At 40.6% G+C, this 27,104-nt stretch overlaps 1 pseudogene; it reads left to right on the forward strand.

The window, feature by feature from the left end:
- Positions 1–27,104, forward strand: part of LOC139709541 (uncharacterized) — a 151,095-nt pseudogene that overhangs the window by 65,492 nt on the left and 58,499 nt on the right.

Raw genomic sequence — 27,104 nt, forward strand, 5'->3', positions numbered from 1 at the left:
GGAAAAATTTCTTAACAGTGGTGAGTATTTTTTCCTGCTGTGAACTGGTGTACCCTTAAAACATTGAGATTCAATGTCTTCATATAAATTCTGTCGCATATGTACAAATGTATACATTTTTAGGGTGTGTGTCATAGTGATATACTGTGTGGATTTTCTTCCACCAAAGATAGTAAATAAATAAAATTGCGGATACACAAGCAACCATCCCACACATTGGAGGTTGTGAAAATATGATGATTTGAAGCCTAAAAGAAAACAGGATGAAAAATCCAGTGAGTCAAATTTAGAAACAAGTTCCATGCTAACAGCAGTGAGTATGATGACGTAGGTGAAGATTTTTATCGGCTCGATTAAAGCTGACAGTTTCATCACCATCATCGTTCCTTCTTGGAGACCTTTCTCTTTGATTTGCAGTTATCGCTAGTCTGGAGTTTAGCTGTGAGACTAGTGTCATCCCAGGGTCGCCCTGTTCTCCTGTCATTGACATCTCCAAGAACTCATGTTCAGCACTTTCTTCAAAGGGGGGGGGGGGGAGGGAGGCCTCAGAGATGGATATATTGTACTTGATGTAGTCCTGTCAAGGGTAGTAGCCTCGAGATATTCGTCACAACCCACCCTATTGCTGTCTGCTGGTGCTAGGAGTCAGGAGGGATATTGTATTGCAGTGTTCAAGGGCATGATGCCCTCCTGTCCCTCTTCATCTGCTCATTCTTTCCTCTTAATTCAGATGATTTTTTTTTGCCCTCCCTCGTTCCGCATATTCGTATCTGCCTGTGTCGATTTGTCTTTTTTCCTTTTGCTGTATTGTGGTTATCTGTTGGACGAATATGCGCATCAGACTGACAGAGGGGAGATCATATGTGAGGATAATGGGAAAAAATGAATAAATGATAAACACATACGTAAAAATGAATGTATCTATAGCTGAAATAAAAATTTGAATAACTTAGTGTAAAACCAAAAATTTTTGTGCGCATGAAACTGAGGCGAATTTCGCAACAAGCCAATATTTGTGAAAGTAAAATGCATGTGAAAGTTTTTTTTTTTTTTTTTTGAGGGCCAGTCACCAGTTTGTGAAAGTTTCATGCTGCGAATGCTTCTGGTTTTACAACGCAGCCTGTCGTGTTATGACACAATATATTGTAAACATGTAGAAAACGTGATGCCTCCATTTAGATAGAACACTCATTGATGACTCTCAGTGTTGTCATACGATACAACATATTGTAAACACGTAGGAATCAAGTGATGCCTCAATTTTAATCAATCATGCGCTCATTGACAATATTTCTAGTCCTGTCACGATGACAGATCACAATTGCCTCACACCACCCGTGCTCCTTTATTGCTCTCAATTGGTGGGGAGTTCATCATACGTAAAATGTGTTTGAATCACACAACCCCCCCCCCCCCCTTTCACTCAATCCGGTTGCACTCTTTAGTCCCACGCAGTGACATCTGCAAGAGGGCGATGATGACAGCCCCTTCGTCAAACATTTACCCTCCAAAACGTGTACACACGCTATTTCACCTCAGCCATCCATGTAATGATTCCAACAGAGATCAGCCATTTTGTTGTGGTAGTACACTTTAGGTTGATCAATATAACATTTTTTCTCCCCAAGTGGCATAACAGAATGAAAAAACAATCAATATTTGCCTATGATTGTTGGACTTTGGCCTTGGTTCTAAACACCACGCCTCAGGCCTAGTCTCCGTGATAAAGACTTCACTCTCATTTTTACAGCTTCGACAAGAGCACTTCTTATTTTATGCTCTGAACTGCAGTACAAAGATTAAGTATTTTAATCTTTATTGAGATTGGCACTCATAAATATTTTCAGTTTGCATGGCTTGCAATAAGGATAAACTATAGCTACAATTATGACTACATTTGTAAGCCACATTTGTAATTTAGAACTAATGTAGCACTGTCTAAAATCAACAATAAATCAATAAATGCTTTGCAGGTATGGGTGTGTTCAAACATGTCGAGGTAAAACAAGTATTGAGTATGTTCTACATTTTACAGGGTATCTGTAGGTACACACTCATTAATAGCTACCCAGGTGAGGTAAATGTATAGTTGAACCTCACAATAACTTAGTATTTGCGTTGTTGATGGCGTGTGTGTGTGTATTCTTCTTGTAGAATGCCAACTGGTGGCTGTGTGCTGCAGCTGAGACTAGTGTGGGAGCCATTAGTGCACTGTAGCATGAGGAGCTGTTTGCCCTGTCATGGGTCTAGACAGGTTGATATCTTTTGTAACCAGAGAATTGAGTGATGATGGACCTTAAATCGCTGACACTGATATGATATGCCTCGTGGATATTTGCAGTAAACCTTCCAGGAGGACCTGGCCTGGTGGGCTGTAGCCTGTACAGTGGGGAGAAAACACTCGTGAGGCCGGGGTTTATTACTTTTTGCAGCATCAAAATGAGTGTTTACTTCAGAGAAAGTTGTAGTTTTATTCAAATTAAAAGGCTCTAAATGAAAACAAAAGATCAAAAGATACAGAGAGTAAGAGTAAAGTTGGCAAAATCATGACAAAAATGTTGGTATATGGCCTCCATTTAATATGATTATGGCAGCCTATCTGGTCTCATGGTTCTGATGTGACTTGCTTTTGCTGTGTACATTAAGGCCAGGTAAAAAAAGAAACCAGTTTCTCGTCCTCGCGCGCATCGATTTTGGCCGCCGCATCGATTTTTTTACTATTTACTATTTTCAAAATGGCGCTGAAAATACCGAGAAATTCATAATTCTCGTCCCAGCCCGCACCCCGCCCGCATCGATTTTCAGTTGCCGCATCGACTTTTTTGATATTTACTATTTTTTCGGCCGCCGAAAAAAAATCGACAATTCACCTACCAATCGTGATGTCTCATTTCTAATTACGCCTTGCGTCCTCTACTTAGCTGTAGTACAGCTGTAGCTTCTGTAGTGCGTATGTAATAACGCATGCATTTCACACTGCGAGCTCGGCAAGAAGGAATGACCCACAAAGCAGTCGAACTGTATATAGTTGGATGGGCGCGGGCGCCCGGCGTGGCGGGCGGGCCTGGGCTAGCTGTGATGTACAGCGCACTCGGTATGTCATGAACGCGATAGCGGCAACATTTTTGCGATCAATCGCTGATATTCCACGCATATTTCGAGCATTGTTCTTATTTTTCCCCGTTTCTCATATTTCAAGCGGATGAATTATACTGTACAAATGCTTGTGAGGATTGTATCGAGTTTGTATACATTTTCATGTCATTGTGACTATGTGCATGTGTGTGCAGTGTCGTAAGGTACGGTGCCGCCGGGTTCAGTGGCCGTCGTGCCGCACCGTGGCCGTATTGGCAAAGTGTGCGTGTCTGTTGCTGTCTGCACGCACGCATGAACACATTCGAATGTGTAGAAGCCCGTACACTCTGCTCTGTAACGTTGCATATGACGGCGATGTATTGTTCTATTTTGAAGAGAAAATGAATGCGCTTTTCCAGCAAATGTAGAATTATCAAATGGATGTATCTCCAAAATAAATAACTTTTCCACGGATTCTGGTTTGTCTCGTATTTCTGCGGGATTCTTTTCTTTACGATGTAAATTCACAGACACGGCCGTGAGTCGTATCATCTGTAGCCCGACCAGACGCTGTTAAATTACGCTGTGCGACGTACCTACGTACAGCGACTGGGCTGTGTATAGTTATATCATCTGTAGTTTGGTATACAATCATTCATCATCCAAATGATGAGTGATTATCAAATGTCTTTTTAGAACATGAAGAAACATCTTTAAATGTTTAATGTTATAATGCCATATCAGTATCATTTTGACATCCATCTGCAATTGTACAAGCCAGTTTCCAGTTGAATGTGCTACAATTGTACTGTGAAGAAATGCTGATACATACCAGCTGTGTGGATACAAAAAGTCACAAACACCATGAATAAAGCAGTGTTTTGAATATCATGGAATTCATTTCAGTCGTACATTGTTGAAAGACATGTTTTATACCTGTACACAATGCATCAGAATTGCAAGTACACTGCGAATCAGAAATGCCATTACAACACTAAATACCAGTATTAAGATGGTCATTTTCCCTTGACATATGTAGTGGAAAGAAAAAGCAAATGTATTTCTGCATACATGAAGTTTCATTTCAAGTATGGTACATAATCTATTTGTTTGAAAATGCACAGAGTGCAGGCGAGACATACACTTGGGACTTGGTCTCTCATAACACAGCTACCAGAGTGATATTTCATTTCATGAATTGGATATAGAAATAGTAAAGCCCTCTCTCGTTACCTTTCTCAGAATTACCGGACGATAAACACATATTACTTTCATTTTGACAATCCTCAAAAAATAGTAAGATATCAAATAGTAAGGACCTCCCTCATCGCCTTGCTCAAAAAACCCGGACGAGAAACTGCTATCTTTTTTTACTTGGCCTAAAAAAAAAAAATTAAAAAGACCTGAAAATGCTGGGCACTTTTTCTTTTGTCCTAAAATAACAAACAATGCCTTCCTTCATATGGGTGAATTTGTGTTAAAATAGCAAACAGCATCAACCAGGCACATTGTACCATACCAGAAGAAGCTTGATATCTCCTACTTGACTTGTTAGTAAAATATTTTCCATAAAGGTATGGCATTAGGAGCTCTCTGCCCATAACAATTTAGCAATAGAATGCACAATATGGGGTTGTCACATGAGGGAGACGAATCTTACGCAATGGCCATGGGAGAGATTGTCAGGTGACGTACCCGCATACAAAGGACTTCCTCAGAAAAACATCTGTTTTGCTCAAGCTCTCCCTCACCTGGCGTTTTTTGTTGATGGACCATCAGTTTCAGGTGACTCATTGCACCACCTCCTGTCAAACGGTTTTCCATTTCTCACAGTTTGTCGGAATAACACGCAAATTTCCCCGTTTGTCCTGTGACACTGTATTCACGGACCATCATATTCTCTCTGAGTATTATGTTCTTCTTGATGAAAAGATAAAGAGATATCCACGAACCCCAGCATACAAAACGCATCATTAGCTATCCAGTGTTGTCTGTTTTCGAAATGTATGGTGGATCGTGTGACGTTGTGCAAGACTGCCTACAAACGGGAAGAACAGGAGTATACGATCACATAGAGTAAACCTTGTGTAAGTTGACATCACGAAAGTTGACAAAACTTATCAGTTAATGTACAATGTATTGAAAGGGTCCCAAACTTTTCTTGTATTTGTGTTGCCATGTTGACCTCCATGCTTGTCGACATATTTGTGTACGTCGACAGATTTTCTGCTGTCCAGTGCTTGTTGACTCATGTAAGGTTGACTGTATTTCATACTTTTCTTCTCATAATCGCTGTGCTTATTATGTTCATACGGGTGAATGCATCTCTAAGAAACTACCAGTAATTGAAGTACCCAATAATTCTTTTCTTTCACAATCACACTCAACCAAAAAGACATTAAATGGAATTAATGCAGGCGAGGTTTAGATACATACAAACAAATTGTTGGCCTAACAGACTTCCAGAAATTCTTAATGCAAAAAAGCTCAGTGAGGTTTTATTCTTGTGCACTTTTTTATCTCTTGTCCATCAACTTAACAGATTTATATCATTCATTGAGAAACATGAGACAAGTGTCTCCTGAAAATGCAAATGCAGTTACCAAAGCTTACCTGAGTTTTCTATACCTGTGGAAGAAAAAAAAAATATCACAGATTGGAAAGGGGGGCGGGGGTTACCCTCCAAAGAACACTTTTGAAAACCATCTCATAAGATGCATGACACAGAATAACCTCCAGTCAGCGATGATGAAATGTTACCCTAGACTCTCTGGGGTCGAGTCTGGTACACAAGTCTGTGTCAAGCTCTAGAGAACACCTCTGGGTCTGAAAACAATCAGGGGTACATTTCGGCTGTGAACCACATAGAAGCGCTCGCTTGTCATGGGTCATAAGATGTGTCGTCGCACAATATTGTTGATTGCAGGAGATATGTTTCTAGTCGAATGTAATCGTGCCCACTGGATATGAACACGAACGTATTTCCTGGCACATTCTCAAACTTCCTGCATTCCGTAGAAACCTGGCATGGACTGTTGAGGTTGCCATGGTAACGCAAATGCGGCACTGTTTTCAAGCAGTTCGTAGTCTGTTAAGGTATGGTTTCATTGCTTGAGAGTAGTAGAATGTCACCTCAAATTTCTTCTCTTGACATGACAATATTTGAAGGACTTCCCCCACCCCCCCCCCTCCATTTCAAAAGCTGCTTATTTGAATACTGAAGTATTTATACCATTTGCTTGCTTCATGATTCTATCACCGAATACTGAAGCAGACAATGAAGCGGCAGGGCACAATACTACTGTAACCTTCCTGAGAAAGTTTGGGTCTTCTTACCCAGCAAGTGGGGTAAATGAACTTTTTTGTTTGTGTATACGTGTATACATGTATACACTTCAGTGATGCTAGTACCCTTTGATATCTCGGCCAATAGCAGAATTGAGAAGCATGTCATTGGTCAAATTTATTGGTGAGAAGAATTAAGGAGATGCCGTCTGTGCCAGGGCAGACTATTCCAAGATGTGAATTCCATGTTACAGCTTTTGTACATGTATGATGGTCATTTGTAATTTGGAGTAATATTAATCTAAGCGTTTCTACGTTTCACTACTGTTATATGCAGGTGAATGGTGTCTTGGAAAAAAAAAAAAGCACTTATATAGGGCCTATGTACATGCATAATTCCATGAAGGGCCAGTTATTGAAGACTCTTTTTCCTCATCATTTTTATACTCACACTAGTGAGGACATTTGGAAAAGAAGCAACAAGAAACTTATTACCTATGAATTCATGATAATAGAAAAATATTGCAAAATGAAGTTCAACATGCATGTAGTCGATGCCCATGCTGACCTTCTGTAGGGGCTACTCGTGTACAATTGTATACATAATACTGTGACTGCATGTAAGGTCGGGACAGTAGATAATGGATGTAACATTGGCATTACTGTATTTATTTATGCGTGTGTGTGCATCTGTTGATTAGCTAGACCTCTCTATGTCGGGGAAATAATAGACATGATTAGTTAATGACATTTGCGATGTAGGAGTGTGTTGGTATTCCAATCACGCTGTTTTAATTAGGCAGATTATCTAGCGGCACTATCGAGTCTGTGCAAAATTGGCCTTCGCGAGAGTAATGAAATGCATCCACTGGCCTGATTGAATGGATATCGTCTGTGTATGGCCCTCCATGGCAACCGGTCAGATGACTCTCAGTACGTGCGTGTGCACATGGGGCACAGTGATGAAGGATGTATATGAGACGTGTTGGTGTGTCGTCACCGTGTGCAGTGCTGGAGTCGGGTTCGGGAGATGGTAGGGTCGATATCTGTTCTAACACCACCTGAGGCAAAAAGCTACTGCCCTTTTTAAGAACCACCACCAACAACAACAACAACAGCAACAGCAAGAAGAAAAAGCAGACCAGCTATGATATTAATGATGGATCAAATTACCATCAGCTAAAACATGATTGTGCAGATACTCACGCCCCACTGATGACGTGGGTATAGAAATCCGGTGAACTATGAACATAATGAGTGGTGATGAAGTCTTTTTACACGCAGTGGGCTGTCACGTGATACTTGCCATTCAGCAATCCCAAATGAGAGATCACTGTTTGCTGTCGCAAGGTGTGAACGGCACAAGTCGCCTGTGACTTTCCAGAGTTCCTCCTCAGCCCGACTATTCACATCGGCAGCCTTCTCACACTGTTGCCTGTGGGCAAAGATGATTTATCAGATATTAAGTGTGGAGTAATAGTGATGTGATTTGTGAGCTTATTTGAGAGAAAGTGGGGGGGGGGGGGGGTTGGCGAGGAAGAAAGAAATAAATAAAAAAAGAACATGGGGGGGGGGGGGGGTAGCAGAAGAGATGGGAGATAGTGTTCAAAGAGAAAATTTTTATAGCAATTTTTGGTATTGTAGCCACTATGATTGCAGAAAAATTCAGGAAGCTGCTCAAATTCTCAATGGCTGTCTGATGACTACTACATCAACCAGAAGAGTAATGTTGAAGAGGTAACTTTCATGGTCAAGGTGACTTACATTCCAACTATCAGTCATTTGATAAGGATGAGAATGCATACATTTCAAGATGTACGGGTACATGTCAATAAAGTAAGACAGACAAGTGGAGGAAAATGGTAATGTTGGGCCCTGTGGATTATCTTACATCCACTCAAATGTTCATTGTATTTTCTATGAGGTCACTGTGATTCATGCTGTGTGGGTTTGATAGTGTTATTTCCTTTTGCAGTATAGCCAAGAACAAATGAAATTTAGGAATATGACCTTGACCCATGACCTTTGACCTTTAGCATGTGTCCCCACAAGTTGATACATGTATGCGCAGCTTCGTCCACTCATAGTAAAGGCCCTACATATGCCAAGTTTCATTTGGATACTTAAAATGGTTCTTGAGTTATGTCATCCACAAAAGCAATTCTGGACGGATCTAAGAAAGGTTGGACAGATGAACAGACAACCCAGAAACTAAAACGCCTCCGGCGACACTTTTGTGGCAGAGGCAGAAAAACACAAATAAAGGGATGGGGTTTCTGGACTTTCTCTCTGTCATTTGACACAGTACCTGTAGGGTCCTATGGGTTGACCTACAATGGCGAATAATTGAACTAGTGTGATAATTCCTCATGGACTGTAAACCTTTTACTTTCCCAACAGTGTATGTATGCTTGTAAGTTGTTATAGCCATCCTTGAAATGGAAAATAGATTTTAAAAAGTACTGTATTGGTGTCTAGCTCATCATTTTTGTCCGTAACAGAAGTATTTAGATAAATGTTGATATTTTCGTTTGATGTATATTTTTATTTGTTTGTTTGTTTGCTTGTTTTTTCCTCATGGAGGAAATGAACTGGTGTACAGAAGTGCTTTCACCTCGTGGATATTTCACAACACGGAATATTTGCTCCAATTGTATCAGTTGATGATAGGTGTGACCACGGTGTGGTTCTTGGATGATCATCCGCTTCTCTCGCCAGATGATGTGTTGGGATTTCCATGGAGGATTTCCATGGAGGAATTCACACACACACACACACACACACACACACACACACACACACATACACACACACACACACACACGTATGATTCACGCTTGACACTTTTCTCTCCTTCTCTCCGCCTTCTCTCTGTCTGTTGCACAGATCACCCGACATGTCTCAAGTATTCATCGGCGCTGATGGAGCGCATCCGACACAGTCGTTGGCAGTGTGCCGAGTGCAAAACATGTGCAATCTGCAATAAGCGTGACAACACGGTAAAACTGGCAGAATTGCCTGCCTAGCCTGATCAAGATAACACGGGATGCGACATGAGATATGCTAGTTTTGTTTTTGTTTTGTTTTGCTTTCTTTGGGGGGGGGGGGGGGTTGAGAAATTTTATCAATGACATGCATGGTCATAATTATCAGTGCAAAGGCATGGGCTAATGTGTCTGTCAAAAAATATGCTTTGTCTTTATGGCAATTGAATATTTTGCAATAGTGACCATAATCTTGATAGTGATATTATTGACCATGATAGTGAATAACTGGTGCTGCTCCTGTTACTTTTTCTTTTATAATTGCTGTAATTACCAGTGGCACTGCATGTGATGCATGTGATAATGATAAGACAGGTATAAATCCATGTAGTAACCATGGGTATGTTAGTGATGTAAGAAAAAATAGAATTACGAGAATAAATGTGATGAAATCAATCATCTTATTGCGCATAATATGTGTTGCAATAGCAAAGATACTGATTTCTAGATTTGCATATGTATCGTTTTTTTTTTTTTTTTTGAATCTTGAGTATTATTTCAGTTATCCTGCCGAAAGTGTTGGCTGCAGATACCCTTGTTTGTTTTTGTTTTTGTTTTTGTATTGTTTTTTTCTATCACTGTGACCTACAAATCATGTCAAGACCAACAAATTTGAGGTAGAGGGGTACCTCGTCCAATTTTCAGGATAATTTCATAAATTATATTTCATGCCACTAGCATACCCATGCTTCAATCGACCGTTCATTCCTGAAACCATAATATAGAGAGTTGCAACTTGTAAGTGTTTTTTCATAATGGAGGTCAGTGTTAAGATTTCTTCTAATCATATATTGCTTTTTAATAGTTGTGACTGGATGGCATTGAACTGCCATTTGTTTTGAAAAAAAAAAACAAAAAAATGAGACTTTTGTGAACTGAGAAAGAGGGGGGTGGGTATGAGAGAAATGCTGCATCCCCTTGTTTATATAAAGGTCTTGAGACCGTGACCGGAGAAAAAGAAGGAAAAAACAAACAAAAACAAACTAGAAACAAGGTTGAGAAAAGCCAGATGAGTGGGTCATCACTTCTTGGAACGTACTGAAGGTCAAAATGAACGTGTACAATACCTGTTCAAAAATGTGTAAATGTCTTAAGCATCCTATACAAAGGTCAACAAAATCTTGACTGTTACGGTTTTGTTTTGTATATGTTGGAAAAATCTGAGCTTGATTAATCTCTCCAGCTTCAGGAAAGCACCTGTCTCGGGGTGCCTCAGTGTGATTAATCAATAGAACATTTTTTCTTTTTTCAATTTTAACTTGGAAAAAAGCGATGCCACTACTGAAATTATCCTGATTTGTTTTGTTTTTCTTTCAGGATTTACTAGTGTGCGAAACCTGCAATCTTGGGTTCCACGCCAGTTGCCTCAAGCCACCCTTGAAACGCATCCCGAAAGGTTTGTGTTATGATGATTATGGTGATGATTCACAGCATTTTTATGGCACCATATATGTTTTTTTTTGTTTTTTTTAGATATTGAAAGGCACAGACTTCTCCAAGAGAGTTCGTCATTGAATATCTTGCTAGTAACAATTGGTATCAGTCTCCTACAATAAGCCTGTGCATGTCACACACGAGATACAGAGCAGGTTTTAGAAAGCTCTGTACAACAACTGCCACCTACGACATTTGCAGTAACTAAATAGCCCGTCAGCAATCAATTTTTTTTTCTTCTTTTTGCAAGCATCTGACGTGTTGCCATGGCAACCTTAATTATTGTAGTTCGGGTGCAATACGTGCATCCTTCTCTGTGAAGCAAGGTTTGAGACAGGCGGGCCTTCAAATCAGCACCTGTAATTTCATTGGGTCAAATTTGCCATTTAAGAAAAGATCATCAAGCATGGTTGATGGAGTGAGTTATTGCATGGTGACATTGTGCGATCCTCGTAATATTTTGTGATGTCGGTCAAGCGCGGGGAGAGGAAAGTAGATCAGGAGTGTTTGGAAATGCCTCTTGGACAGTATTTCCTTTCCTTTAATATGTTATCCTGAAAAGTTTGAATGCACAGATTGAAGGCATTGATCGGCCAGATGATAGTCAAATGACAAGAAATGATATTTTGTATTGTGCATTGAATCTCAGATGCATTTTGCAAGTGCGGAGATATTAATGATGTATTTTAAATAGGCAAGGACTTCAGGAGAAATCATTTCGATTTTTTTTTTCAGAAAGTCTTTAATACTATTCCTGAATAGACCTTTTTATGCTTATGTAGGCAAACAGAAGGGATATTTTAAGACATTCTTTGGAAATACCACTCAATGACAGAAAATGAAAAGTAGAAATGAAATTTCTAAATGAGAAAGTTATCCACAATCTTCAAACTTTGTTTATCATTAGCTCCCTCAGTTTTATTAAAGTTATTCTAGTTTATTCATTATTTGCTCTTTTTTTGTTGTTGCAAAAATAAGATGATTATGCTTTGATTGCCATGATATTTCTGCATGGTATGATGGTGAGAACTTAACTCATACTTCTTTGTATTTTGGTCAGGAAATTTACAATGTACCTTTAGCCTCATGTATAACAACACTAAGTATTCTGTTGAGATTGAAGTTGGATTCCATCAAATTCAAAGATCAAATTGAATGCATATAAATGCACTGGTAGTATTATGTCTTTGTTTTCTCGTTTATTTCTTGTTTTTATTTATTCCCCCCCCCCCCTCCCCAAACTTGCCTTTGATTAGGTTCATGGCGGTGTAAGCCATGCAGGACAGGCAAGGGCCCTGGGACGGGACGGCTGGGTCCTGGCAGGCCAGGGCCAGGGAGGCCAGGACCGGGGAGGCCCGGGTCAGGGAGGCCTGGTCCAGGGAGACCTGGGCCGGGCCGACCTGCCAACAAGTTGTTCCGGAAGCAGTACCAGGCCAAAATCAACAAGGCCAATCGGCTCAAGATGAGGGCCATGAAGAATGGTCCTGCATCGTAAGTATCCTGCTGTTGCTGTCTAAGTGTATTTCTGTGCTCTCTGGCAGTTGTAAAACTTCTCATGTATTATCTTGAAAGTAATGTTGAGAGAAATGTTGATTTGTTGTTAATTAGCAAATTGAGAAGTGTCAGAACATTAACAAAATAGTGACAGTGATGTCATATGCGCACACTGCGTGCTCAGCATCCAATGTCCCGTCACGCAACGGTGGGGTCCAGCGAAAATGTGACAATGGATGGAAGGTCCATTCGTTCTGCCTCGGGGGAATAACAAGGTCATCTCCGACTGGGCACTCCCACATAAAGATTCCTCCCACCCACCAAGGGCACAGGCTTCATCAAGTCGATGGACCCACTGATGTGTGCGTACGTGCATTTGTGTGCGCATGTTGTTGGCATCGCAGGTTTAATTGCCACTTCCGCATACGTTGCCGAGCGCAGGCGAGCCAGCCCGCTATTAATAGCGCACACAAATCAGCAGAAGAGCTGAATAAGAGTGCTCACTCTAGCCGTGCCACGGTTTGCACAATAACTTGAGTAACCAGTGAGTTTTCTGACCTAGTTTGTATCCAAACTAAACGGGTGTTATGTTGAGGTTATTGCCACTCAAGGTAGGGCTTACTCTCATAAGTAATGACCAAGACAGATGGTCTTCAGTAGAACTACAGAATGCATAGAATAAGTTTATAAATCAGGCTTTGGCTTGCCCTATTTTCTCTCCCCCCCCCCCCCCAAATGAATTTCAGAATACAGTAATAAGAATTTGGCTCAGAAAGCAAGCAAGTAGGAAGCAAATAGAACCCTTGTCGCACACTTGAAATCAGTGTCCATTCATTAATGATTGTCGCCAACTTGTGAGGTTTGAACTTGTATGTCACATTATATTTTGTGTACTTTACACATGTCAAACTTTTTGATTGCTGGTCTTTCAAACTGAACAAGAGCTAAAACATTGACATTTTGGAAATGGCAAGTCAGGAATTACAGATCAGTGCAGAGTAAGTTCGGGTTTGTAGACTGATTTAAAGAGGCAGAATGTACTCTCGAGTACTGTATACTCCATATATTTAGTAAGTCTAATTTTTAACAAATCGGGACTAAATACCAAGTTAGCGAGTGATTGAATTCGCGATTGTGGTGTACAGTTATTGATGGAGACATGTAAGTGTGAACATCGCATTCATGTCGGGATCAGAGTTGATAATTTTATGTTTTTTAAAATTCTCGAATAGCACTCGACTAGTGAAATTTGCAAAAGTAAAAAACCCGCAAAATATATGGTGTACAGAGTAGTAGAGATATTCACTGAGATATAGTGTCACATGGAGTGACTTGTGATTTGAGAAGAGTGTGTACAGTTCTACCACCATGGAAAAGCTGTAAAGTGGTATTTTCGGGTATGAATAGCAGTGTGATTGTTGAGATTTAAAACGATTCTGTGATTTAAATGCCCCTGATGTGCCATGTATTCTGGGCGCAGCGATTGAGTGCGACTCGCTGGAATCTTTGCAGAGCGGATGTTGACTCCCTCAATTGTCGCGTGACATTTGGCTGCTTTGCTCCCGCGCGGCGTGGGGGAAGAGTTATCTCCGTGTATTACTTCATAGTGGATGATATCGCCACATCCCCCGGTGGTTGTGAGCGGATTATATGCCAGCCGCAGAGTGCGTTGCCTGATGCCTAAGACCACACAGGCCCAGTTAAGACTGGACTAGTATGGCTGCGCAAACTCTATTCTTTCTTCCCGGTCGTGGCACCGCGATACCGAGGGACCAACAGGTGGCTGAAGTGGTAGACTAGTGATGAGTTGTCAAAATTGAAACGCGGGGTATGCAGCGATGTGGGAGGATAGAGAAGAAAACGCAATGATGAGGTATGGCGGCTCATCAGCGCGAGAGCTTTGATTGCAATTGGAAAGCAGGCATGCAGAGCATAGACTAAGGGCAGGTGTTGAAATGGCAACCCGAATGCATTGTCAGTGATTTATTAATAGAGCTGCACAGTAACCAGCCCAGCTTGTGGGAAGCAGTCAAGTGTTAACTAGCCATAGGTTGCATTTAAAGGGAATCAATTATTAACAGTGATGAAAAGGGAGATGCTTTTCCAGCAAATTGATTTCAGCACTTGATATGAACATGAAAGAGACAAAACCCGGGAACTCGCTTCCTTTGAAAGGAAATGAATTCCTAATAAATCCAGATGAATAAAAATGAATGAATGATTAATTGACCAGAAATGATGGTGGAATAGATGTGTAGGTGTGTAGATATATATATAATACCTAGGTGAATAAGTAAATGAAAATAGAAGATAAGCATTGTGCTTTAGAGGCTTTGCAGAGAATGTATGACTTAAAGGAAGGTTTTAATGAATGATGAGTCCATCAATAAAACAAAATATAGCAAAATCCATTACCATTTGTAATATTAATGTATTGACTGAAGTTTCAAATTATAGGGGTTTGTTTTCTTCTAGAAGTCATAAATTCATAATTTTGATCAGATTATGCAGAGATTGATGTACGAATTTTTTGATTTCTCAGGAATTAAGTTATTCATAATGACCGCTGTGCATAAGACATGTGTGGTATTGTTTTACACTGTGAAAGCTTTGGATACCTGATTCTGGTTATCTTCTGTTTTCCCTCTCATTATTATATCCATCAAGCATTATCCGTGAGAGACTTTATTGACTACCTGTGATCATATGAGGACAGGTTACTTTTGGAATTGCTCATGTGGAAAAGACCACACACTAGCTAGTTAAAGGGATTGTACAGTTTTGGTTGAGACCTAATTTCAGATTTCTAACATTTTTTGGTGAGATAATGAGAAACCTCTTATGAAATATGAAAGAGCATGTACTTCTATGAGGAATTCAACGTTTATTTGATGAAAATTGATTTTGAAATGGCTGAGATATCCAAAAAAGAGCGATTCTAATAAAGTGTGGGACCCACACTTTATTATGATCGCTTTGTTTTACTTTGTTTTTTGATGTTTCAGTCATTCCAAACCCGATTTTCATCAAATAAACTTTCAATTCCTCTTAAAATGGTATGCTCTGTACTATATCATAAGTGTTTTCTCGGTATCTCGCAAAAAGTTAAAAGCCCAATTCTCATCTCCACCAATACTGTATCATCCCTTTAACATGGACTTTAAAAGCTAACTCCAACCTTGTCCCAAATTCCCCACTCTGAATTCATAATTTCATGGGAAGTATATTTAGAATCATGGAGAGTCCTCGAAATGGTCGTGTGTGTGTATAAATATGCACTCAACTCCCCAGCACGTCCATAGCAAAAAAAAAAAAAAAAAATGTGTCTGTTTTTAGCCACAATGTTCCTCCTGTTGGTTTTGAGTGTGTCAGTCCTCTTCCTGTGGGGTTACTATTTATAGACTGGGCATAATTTCGTTCATCTGGGTGAGTGGCTGATGAGAAGTGATTACTCAAATCCACATTTCATGGAAAGAGGAGTAGGAATTTTCAAGGCACAAGACAAAAATGTTAGCCGAAGCTTTTTGAAAGTGTGAAATGCTAGTCTAGCCATGAGGGTAGCATCAAAATGGTTATTTTAACTGATTGATTGTAGGAGTTAGTTGAATTGGATAACTGTTCGAGCTGACGTTTTTGCATACAGATATTTTCGCGAAAATGTTTGTCGGACATCTTGGCATGTTGTTTATTTCACGGTTGCGAGGGTCTCATAATCATTACTTCATCTTTCATGATGTGAATAAGAATGAATTACAAGCAGCAATACTAGTACTAAATGTTTTCACTCATTAATTCCTCGTAGATAGACAAGTGTCGTAAAAGTGGAAATTTTCACCATGTGGAAATTTTCGCGGATTTCATGCAACCAGAAACTAGTGGGAAAATAAAAGCATGCAAATATTTTTGCTTGTTATATGTACCATCATTTAATGTCTTGATTATGTGGAGTTAAAAACATGGGAAGTTCATCGTACTTGGCAGAGCACAAAAAAAAAATGCTCATGTGAAAATATCCACTTTTTACAGTAGTATGTTCTACATTGGAAGCACTGTATCTGCCTGTTGTTATATCCCAGATATCGCTATGTCATAACCCACGCAGCATTCTAGACTTAGAGTAGTCACTAGTTGTGCCCAATTTAGCACTGGCATTACTTGATATGTTTTTTCCATGATTTTTTCATGTGTTTTATATTTGCACATTGTTATTTTAGCAGGTCAAAGGTGATTTGCATAATTCACAAAAATAGACCTGCCATGAAAATTTCAATTCGTACAGTTCTGTATATGCCATATATTTAGCGAGTCTTATATTTCGCGAATCGGTACTTCCTGACAGTATTGCAAATTGGTTAAAGTAGTGATTGTGGAGTACAGAACTGCACGTAGAAATGCATATATGTGCACATCACATTAATGTCGCGCTCAGAGTTGATAATTTTTGTGTGTTTTTTTGAATTTGCAAATAACATGCAACTTGCAAAATTTGCGAAAATTGAAACCTTGTAAAATGTGGCGTATACAGTATTTTGTTGTGATTAGAGTGACTGAACAGGTGTAAAATATAAGCACTGACTCCATGGCCTGTCATTTGATCATGATAAGAAGGCCAGTAATGATTTACTCAGCTGATAAAGGCAAAGAAGACATCATGTTTATTTGACTACCAGCACCCAAGTTTCCTGCTAGTGATATATTTGTGACTGGTTAATAATTCATCACCATGTACATACATAGGCACATCTCCACTTGGTAACGCTTTCATGCCTAGACGCCCACAGGAGTTACCGTGTTAAGTGACTTTTATTGACTTTATTGCATGTTAGCCACTTTGCATTCGTTTCTATCAAATGTCTCACTGAACACTGTGATGTCCAGATAGGTGTCATGTTTGTGATTTAACACCCTTTGCCTCTAATTTGTTGTGTACAGTCAACTCAAAGGGAATGCTTGGCTGCTATTTGCTATCCCACTTTGGACATGCATATTCAGATCTGGAATCTCGTCAAATGTTGCTGTCTAATCTTGTAGCTGGATATTTCTCGGCTTTTCAAGGACTGCTTGGTATCAGTTCTTTTGCCACTCATTTCCATCTGTTTTTGTTGTTGTTTTTTTCTCCAGTGTAACTGGACTTGATTCATGCTTATAGCAGCAGGAAGGAAGCCATAACATTTCATAGGGAATTGAAGGAAATTCATTGAACAATTCTATTTCTGATGGGTGTGCAACCAATAAAGTTATATTAAAAACATGACACACAGCAGTCTGACATCAAATTGCACCTTTAACCAAAATTTGGGAGAGATTATCGGAGATTGGCATAAAATTTGGAGTAAATCACAATGTACTTCCAATGAGACTTGCTAGAATTATAGTGTGGCGCAAAGTATTTCTCTTAAATAATATACCTGTATGTGACTCGTCACCTTTGGAATGAATGTGTGATGCACTTGCCAAGCATTGACTTAGGGGTTTATGCTCTCTTTGAATTCTCTAAAACTGTAACGATGTATGATTTTTGTTTAATTTATTTTATAAAGAATACAAAAACGGGTGCTAAAGCCTACCACCAAATCTGTAAGTTTCAATAATGATAGTAATAGTAATAGCAATAATAATAATGATAATAATAACCAATATTTATATAGCGCCTTTCCTATACAGACTCAAAGCACTTCAACAACTTCAACAAAATACAAGAAATCAACAATATTTACAAAACAAAACAAAAGAGAGAAAGAACCAAGCCAAACAAATAGACAATGACATTAAACTTGTCAGATCATTAGCAGTGGAAGAAAATCAGTTTTGAAGTTTACATTCATCCAATTCTGCAGATCACTTATTTAAAGATAATATAGGTCAATTGTAACAGGCTTCATAAAAAATGATAAGTTTTCATTGGAAAACAACTTGCATGAGATGAGATTTAGAAGGTCATTTCACACATCAGACTTCATAACTATGCGAACAATCATGAATCAAGTTTCTCTCCTTTTTCGGTCTGACGGCTCATTTTGCAGTTTTCTTGGCGTTATTAGGGTAATGCAATGACAGGTTACACAAGGAAAGCAAAATTTTCCTCGGGTAGACAAAACAAACATTATATATGGTAATGACAATGGCCCGTGTTTCCCCTCCCAACCCCCTTCCTCTTGTCGTGAAGGAAGCTATCCAGTATGTGAGGTGGGAACTGTTGTAGCCCCTGCATCCTGAACAGTAATTAACCCCCAGGAAACGATGCAGAACCCACAGAGCTTCCCCACTCCTAGCCCAATTAAAGAAAAAGTTCATCGTATTCGTTGTGGTATTTTCAAAGAGTTAGAGAGAGAGAGAGAGAGCAAAAGAGAGAGGAAGGGAGGAGAGGATGAAAAATACAGAGCGAGATAGAGGAGGCAGACTGAGGAAGAGAGGGGCGGGGAAGGGGTTAGGATGGGGGAGGATGGAGAGAGGAAATAAAGGGTTGGGGGAAGGCGGTGGGTGATGGGGGGGGGGGTGGAGCCGTGGAGGGGGAGAAGCAGAGAAAGGCCAAGGGCACCAATTACTTTGTGCGCAAAAACTGTCTTTCTGTGATTGCCATCTCGGCTCTCGCTTTCGCCTGTGAGATTCTGGGAGGCTAAGCGGCGATCTGTACAAACAAATTGGCACAGGTGTTGTGAGCATCGTGGTGGGTAGCGCAGGATCCTGCTGCAGAGCCTCATGGGCTAAAGTGGCAGGAATTCAGATCCCCCCCCCCCCCCCCCCCCCCCCCTCCAAATTGGGATTGGGGAAAAGGTCGGTGTGGACATTTTTCGCAAGGGTCCTCTCACTTTCAGATTACTGTATGGAAAGTGCCTTCGTGTGACTCTAGATTATAGCTAAGACATATTAGCTACTTGTTTTGTCTGTGAGTAGACAGTTTTCATGCAGGGATTTAGTTCCCTGGAAGTTTTTGCAAGTTGACAGAAGTGACATTAATTTGACTTCTCATTGACGTTAAAGGAAAATCTATTGGTACATAACATTTATCCTTTGTCGTAACTGTCAGAGATAAAACACTCATTTGAGAAGAAGGTACTTCCTTCAGCAGGAGAGTGGAATATGGAATCAAGGACATTAGGAAAAGTCAAATATCTCTAAATTGATTACAATAGCTGCACATGAAAATCATGTCATTTGTAGCCACAATCGGGTTTTCAAAGCTGTGCCAATTGGTAAACACCTTCCTTTGTTTACTTCTGTTTACATACATGTGTGTTCTGGTCTTGCACTATGGTTCTTGTGCTAAAGAGGGATAGAACGAAAGGGGGGGGGGGATATTACCACAATATCCTCTTTCTAACCACAACTCACCACCCCTCTTCCTAATTTATGAAAGTGTAACTTACTTGGGAGGGGCTTTCCCCCCAGCAGTTAGAATCAACCTGTCGTCAGCCACCGATATGCTCTGCTCCAGAGGGTGTGTTATAGCTGGCAGAGACAAAAACATGCTTGCCGTGCCACGCTGATGGATCGCCGAAGGATCTCTGAGGGCAACTTTATTTTCACCCATGCCAGGGAACTCATGACTCACAAGAGCATGTGCCGCAAACGGGAAGCTGTTTGGAAATCCCCTACCTGCATTGTTTTTCATGTTCTAAATTTGGTTGGCAGCATTTGATTGTTAAACAAAACATAACAAGCTACTACCCAACCCTCAATCCTCCCCCCCCCCCAAAAAAAAAGGAGGGGGCATACTGCTTAAATATCTCATACAATCTGAGAGTGCAGAATAGTTGATCTTGAATAAAATACAGAATAATGCTGATAAAAATAGATGAATTGAGCAGTGGCAAGGTTTCAATAGTCTCCGTTTATCGTCTTCTGGATATATGCAATATTCATATTTCATTGACTGTGAAGGAAGAAGAAAAATGAGATGATTTTTCCTATTCCCCACAATCCGAGAAGCTAGCAGTGAAATTGCGTATAGCGCTCATATTGCTCCAATGCCCTCGTGTCAGATCTGAGCGAATGTGTGATAGCCAATATGTCATTATATCAATCAACCTCAATAGGAGGATTTCGAAGAGTGCCTGGGGATACAGGGCTCAGCGTCAAATTTGATTCATCCAGCTTCCTCCCTTCTCCCTGCCGTTTGAAGATAATGTTTGGTAACTGCTGAGGCAGGATGTCATTTCCATAAATATTGCCAACAATCTATGCCAATTATTTTTTTTCTTCCCTCGTAATGTTGGGGGAAAGAGGATTCTACTTTAACCTAGTTTATTACTGAGCAAGAACACTTTCCATTACAATGTGCCGAAATCTTTGTGTACACCATGATATCGGCAGAGTTCAGTCTCAACAAATGCTGATGAGGCATGTGAGACCGCCGGCAAACCATTTTGTTTCTGTGATGGGACTCGTTCGGGTGAAATTCTTGTGTCATCAACTTCAAATCACGGATCGAATTGAGGCAAATCATTTTCCACACGTGAACCTCCCCTGCGACAAATTACGCCGTCTCCCCAATTCCATTCTCGCAGCCAAAAATGATGATACATCGTAACTCCTGCAGCAGATTCCATCGTGGAATAGGATAGACGGCATACATGAATGGGACGGGGGAAAGTTAGAGTTTATTGATCGTGCCACTGTATCGATCGTTTGGCTCTGCTTCAGGAGTGTTTCATGCTACATGGGACAATTCAAAAGTTTGCTCCAATGTGGCGTAGTGAATAAAAGCGTGTGACAGAAAATTAATTCTTTCGGTTGCTGCAACAAAATGTGACCGTACAATGTCAGTAACATTTTAAAGTAACAGTCATGACAAAGTTGATCACCCACATGTCACCCTTTGGGTGCTCTGAGTGTTGATTGGCACAGGAAACTCCATAACATTGTACACCCTGTCCAAAGTCCTGGCACAGAAAGGGTTAAAGAGTCTGCATCATGCAAGTGTGCAGCTACCCTGATCCTCAGTACTTCAACAGCAAGAGTACCTGAGGCTGTGTAGTACAAGCACACCATTAAAAGCGAGGACTCTGATTGAGTGGAGGAAAATCGTGTTGCAGTGCAAATTGCAAATGATGCTCTTTACTGTTTGGTCCTCTCGGGATCTTTCCTGATAGAATTAGTAAGCCTCTTGCAGCAGTTAGAGTGAAATCCTAGGGCATCACATATAGTTTACCCCAGTCTTATTCTTTCCCAAGCCATGATGTTCTATCCCCCTGAACGATAGCTTTTGAACATTTTACTTGACACTGCATGGGTTTTTAAGGAAAAAGGCTTTTTCTAAAGAATGAATACAGGTGCTGTAAGAAAGCCAGGAGTACACCTCAAACTGAAATGGGTGGGGAAAAAGAAAAACTTTAAAAAAAAAAATTGTATCATCGTGATAGTTGTTCGATGTCTCTCAAAACTCTTCTGACACATTTTCACTTTCTTTTTCTCCGTTGTAAATCTGCAAAATTCAGCAGTGTAAATCTGTCACTGGGGTTACACTCTCCTCCAAGGAAATGTGGATACGATCTAATTCCACTCACTATTAAAAGCAGAGGAATGCTAGTAGCTCGCTGGATTGTGGCGGAGGCACAACCCTACCTGGCTTTGTCTGAACACAGGTTTTTTTTCCACGCCAGTCTGGTTTCCATCAGTGACCCTGACAGTATGCTGTCATGTGTGCGATTCCACTTTCCACAGGACTTGAACAGTCTAGGACCCCATCCAATAATCCTGACCTTGAGACATGCCCGGTGGTGTTTAGAGGAAGTGTTAAAGAGTGTATGGCAGGGATGAGGGAATTTTAGAGTTAGCAGAGTAGAGTGGGGCTTTAGCTACACTGTATGTTTACCCCAGCAGCTTCTGTGGGGGCATCCTAGTTTGTCCATCTTTATGGCAGGATCTTCAATGAATTAGGTAATGTCCTGTGTTATGCTCATACGTCCTTAAAGATCTCGTTATAAAATGATGCAATACCAATGATCAAATTGAAATTTTGATGAACATCATAGAGAAGAGGTATTCCACTGCTATTACAGTTTTGATCACCTGGGGGTGTTTCATCAACATTTGTCAGCGCTGACAACTTGAATCACCATAGTAACAGTCAGTGACCAGAGCATCTCAGCCAATCAAAACCAAGGATTTTGCTGAAACTGTCAGCGCTGACAAACGTTGATGAAACACCCCCCTGTTCTCACTTTCTCCCTCTCTCTCTCCTGTTTTTCCGTGGAGATTTGATGTTGTTGTTATCATCATTATTATTATTATTGTTATTATTATTATTATTATTATTATTATTATTATTATTATTATTATTATTATTATTGTTATTATTATTATGATTATGATTATTATTATTATTATTATCATTATCATCATCATTGTTATCATTGTTATATGTAATATTTCTTTAATTGTCATCATAGCCATTGCCGTGTTTTGTGTCATGGTCGCCCGCGTCTTAGGCTGATGGATAGAAAGAGCAAGCGAGGTTGATGTGAATCTGGATGAATAAGGTGTCTCTCCTGTGACAGATGACAGGATGCAAATGGGGGAAAGACCATTCAAAGACCCATCTTTGCAGCAGCGCTAGATCAGCTTAAGGGAGATTTAGCTTGTGACACATGGTGCATAATATATGGCAACCATTATTGATAAGTGCGTTGTTTACATCAGTGGGAAAACTACTCTTCAAATCTTTTTTTCTTTTGACATTTGAAGCATGTGGAATTGATATCATTATTAGTTTTTTTTTTATTTTTGCAGCCCTGATGGCTGTGTGAATTTAAAGGAATGCTTTTGAAAATTGCAGAATCAGAGATCAATAGAATTTAGGAGTTTTCAAATGTTTTGATTGGTTCCTTTTTGTCCATTTACTTTGGTCCCTTTTGTGATAGGAGCATAATAGTATACTCAAAGAACCATTGAAATGCACCATGTATGTAGAAGTGCATGATTTGATATTCAATCATTGGGGTTTTTTTTTCTGCCGTTGTTCTTGCAAAGTAATCAGTTATGTGCAAACTCAAACAAATCTAAAGGTACAATGATGCTGCAAAGTGCAAATATTTCTATCAGATTGGTTGTGTTGATATAGTTTTTGAGAGAGTAAATACCCCTTTAAAATTAACTTTGAATTATCTTTAAAGTTCCCGTGAAATTGGTCTCTTGTACTCTAAAAAATCCTAATTGTTATGTTTTATTAAATGAAAGATTTTGATTCCTGGATAGAATGTCAATCATATCATGTACACATTTGTGTGATAAAAGTTGAACCCCAGAATGCCTCGTATTCAGTGTTTTCTTCAAAGATTCAAAATGCTGAAAGATCGTGAAAGATGAGTCCCTTAGGAGGAGAAGCATATTGTGCCATTAAGGCAGCGTGGCTGACACTTTTTTCGTAATGCGTTTAACAGAAGGGCAGGCACGTAAATGCAGAGCACGCACATGAGATACATTACCATGCCATGAATGAACCTTCATGAGAAGTGCCAGTGGTGTGAACACTGCCGTAGAGCTACGTCTGCGGGCTCTCCTGCTGGTATGCCCATTGGAGTGAGAATGCATGCCAATGAATGGATACAAGGGAAAATGGATATGAGGCCAGCATATTTGATAAATGTCAGATGGATGTCATGTGACTTGACTGTTTGATTAATGTGTGCCGAGTAGGAGGTGCAGGCTGGTGTAGGGTAGCTGTCGAAAATTGAATGTTTGCTGGGCGGCCTCCGTGTTAAAAATGAATCCATCTGAGTAGCTTCTCCGTATTGCCACTGGCATGTTTTATTACAGTGTGCTCAGAATATTGTGATACGCTTTATCTTGTACTGCACAGTGGTGCATGATTGCAAATGGAATTTATGTTCTGCAATTTATACACACCCATAAAAGTAGAGAGTGCTTGCATAGTTTCATATTATTGGCCATAGGCTGAGGTGATGCACAGAATGCGTGTAAGAAAAACTGTCATTTATGGTTGTGTATTTGTATTATTGATGATCATGTATCATCTGGTACATATGAGATGAACCCAAAAGTACAGGTTTATTTGCCCAGTAAACCATTCATCAAGCGAAATGCATTCATATATATTTTGTATAGTCTATTCATGAGAGTGCCATGAAATGTCATACAGATACATATACTCTTCTGCACCCATTCTTTTTCTATAACTTTTTAAAAATTATTTTCAAAAGTTTTAGATTTTTTACTGTAAGGTTTACATGCAGTATCCCAATTTGCATTGCATTGTTTAGATTTAAATGCATGCTACTCTGATACTCACTGGCTGGCTTTGAACAACTGTTGATGGTGGTGGTGTTGATGGTGTGGGGGGGGGGGAACTTGATTTTATAACTCATTACCATTACCATTTGCAACTGTGCTGTATAAGATGGTAAGGGCAATTTGTAGGAGTGGTACCATGAGAGTTTCAAGAGCTGATAAATGTATGTAGCCTAATGTACGTGGTAGTGGTGTATGGATGTAAAAACTTGTGCTATACTTTGTGGCATTTGTTGCCCTTTACAACAACTGCACAATAAGCTTATCCTGGCCATATGCTGCTGACTTGGAGGTTCCCAGGACAGTTGAATCATGTAATCTTGGCATGATACAGTCACCGCAGTCCAGCATGACTTTCTTAATTCATTTTTTTTTTAAACCAGAAAATCACAATGAAATAATGATTTTGTACTGTACAAAGTAGATTGTATCTGAATATGCTAGTACACCATCTGTCCCTGATCGCAAGAATACATCAACATGATGAAAACATAAGTGGTAATTGTGTGGGACTTGTGCCTATACTGTCATCAGTTGCATTTTTATTTCCACTATTGATTAATAACAATGAAGGGTGTCAAACCTAAAAGTAATCTTGATTTTGTTTTTCAGTCAGATCTTTGTTTCTGTTTTAACTGTTTTGTCTGTCTGTCTTGACTCACAACAGGTCCTTTGCCACAAAGAAGCTGACCGCCGCCTCTCGGAGAGGTCCCAAAGGTGGAGGTGCCAGGAGCCAACATGCAAGCACGGACAGTCAGGGTTCAGCAGATAGCACCGGTAGGACACCCTCCAATCACCACCACCAACTGGAAGGGGACAACCCATCCTCTTCCCGAGATAGGACTCCTAGCGAGACACCACTACTCTCTCTGGATGAGAGTGGTATTGTCTCCGCCCCACTTGGGGGCATCCCCACTGGGGACATTTATGAAAGGTACAAGCCCAAGGGGCTCATAGATGGTTTGAGTAGGTTTTTCACCCCCACTAACCGCCGGAAATCGCGCAGCTCCTCGCAGTCCTCTGCGTTTTACGCCATCAGGCCGTTCAGACCCAAGGTCAAGCACAAGAGTGAGAGTGACAAGGACGCCGTGTTTCCAGCCAAAGTGAAATCAAAAGAGGAAGTGGTGAACAAGGATAAGGATAGGAAAGCGAAGAGCAAGGATAATGCGAGTGAAGGTGAGAACTTCAAGGAGGGGGATAGCAATGGAGGAGGAGGAGCAGCAGCAGCTGCCGCAGGAGGGGCGGGAGGGGGAGAAAAAGAAGGGAAAAATGTAAGGACGGCAAAAGATGATGTCAAAAAACACACCAAAGATGCCAAAGATTCACCTCCGTCATTGTCACCGTCTCTTAAGAAACTTGCAACGCAAGCGTCGGAGGACACCAGGTCACACTCAAACTCCTCCTCGCCGCACTCCCAGATGATGCGGACGGGTAACATGCAGTTGAAAGGGTTGTTCGACGGGCTGTCGCACCTGTATGTTGCGCCGGCCTCCCCCCGCAAGCGGGGCTTACCGCCCGTGTACGCGGCACCAAAGAGATCGAGGAAAACACACCCACTCCTGTTCCCGCAATCCGAGGAGGACTTCAAAGTGCCGGCCGCGGAGGAGAGTCCGGCGCTCTCGAAAGCGTCCGAATCGCCTTCTGTGTCTCCATCCCCACCGCTGTCAACTGAAACCACCCCTGTCAAGGGGCATCTCACACCAAAGAGCATGAAGTCGAAAAAGATGAAGGGAGGACTCTCAGCGAGTGCATCCAAAATTGTGAAGAAAGCGCGTGCAATGGGAACCAAGAAAAAGAAAAAGGGCGTGAAGCTCTCCTCGCGGTGGGCGGTCATTCACAAGAAGCCCGGGAAGCTAAAGAAAAAGTTGTCGAAAGACTCGAGCGAGATCGACGGCCTCGCCCCGCTCCTGAAGCCGGAGAAAGAGCTGAAAGGGAAGAAGGGCGCCAAGGCTGGTGGTAAGAAATCTTTTGCAGGATTGCTTGCAGTGCATCTCATATAGCCCGCTGACTTCTCACTGAAACATCCTCCACGCCTTCTTTTTTTTTTCAGTTCTTACCAAACCCACTTTCATATACCCTCCACCCAGTACCTTACCCACTGCACACCTTGCCTGCTTGCCTGTCATGGTGCATGAAACCTGCAAAGCCAAGACTTTTTTCCTTCTCTCTCTTCTCTTGGTCTCTCAGGATCTGCTAGTGTTTTTTTCCTCTTTATGTATGTGTATGTGTCAAGTGTGTGCTCTGCGTGTGTGTTTACATTGCATACCTATGCGTAAGTTCTAACACCACTGTTGTCTTGCTTCCACCTCATACTGGTTATAATCCAGTTGAGTATATTTAAGCTGTTTTTAACTTTCTCTAATCTTTCTGCAACAAAGTCAATTACTTGTTCTGCCAAATGGAAGTTTTTGCATTCCAGTCTGCATTTTAGCAACGGGTGCTCTGGAAAGAACAAACACCTAACTCTGGAGTAGAGCAAGATCAAATCCCATTAAAAAAAATAGTTAACATTGGGCTGAAACT

Source organism: Diadema antillarum, unplaced genomic scaffold, assembly GCF_040938485.1.
Source record: "Diadema antillarum isolate AM-2024a unplaced genomic scaffold, OU_Dant_1.0 seq00001447_RagTag, whole genome shotgun sequence".
Lineage (NCBI taxonomy): Eukaryota > Metazoa > Echinodermata > Echinoidea > Diadematoida > Diadematidae > Diadema > Diadema antillarum.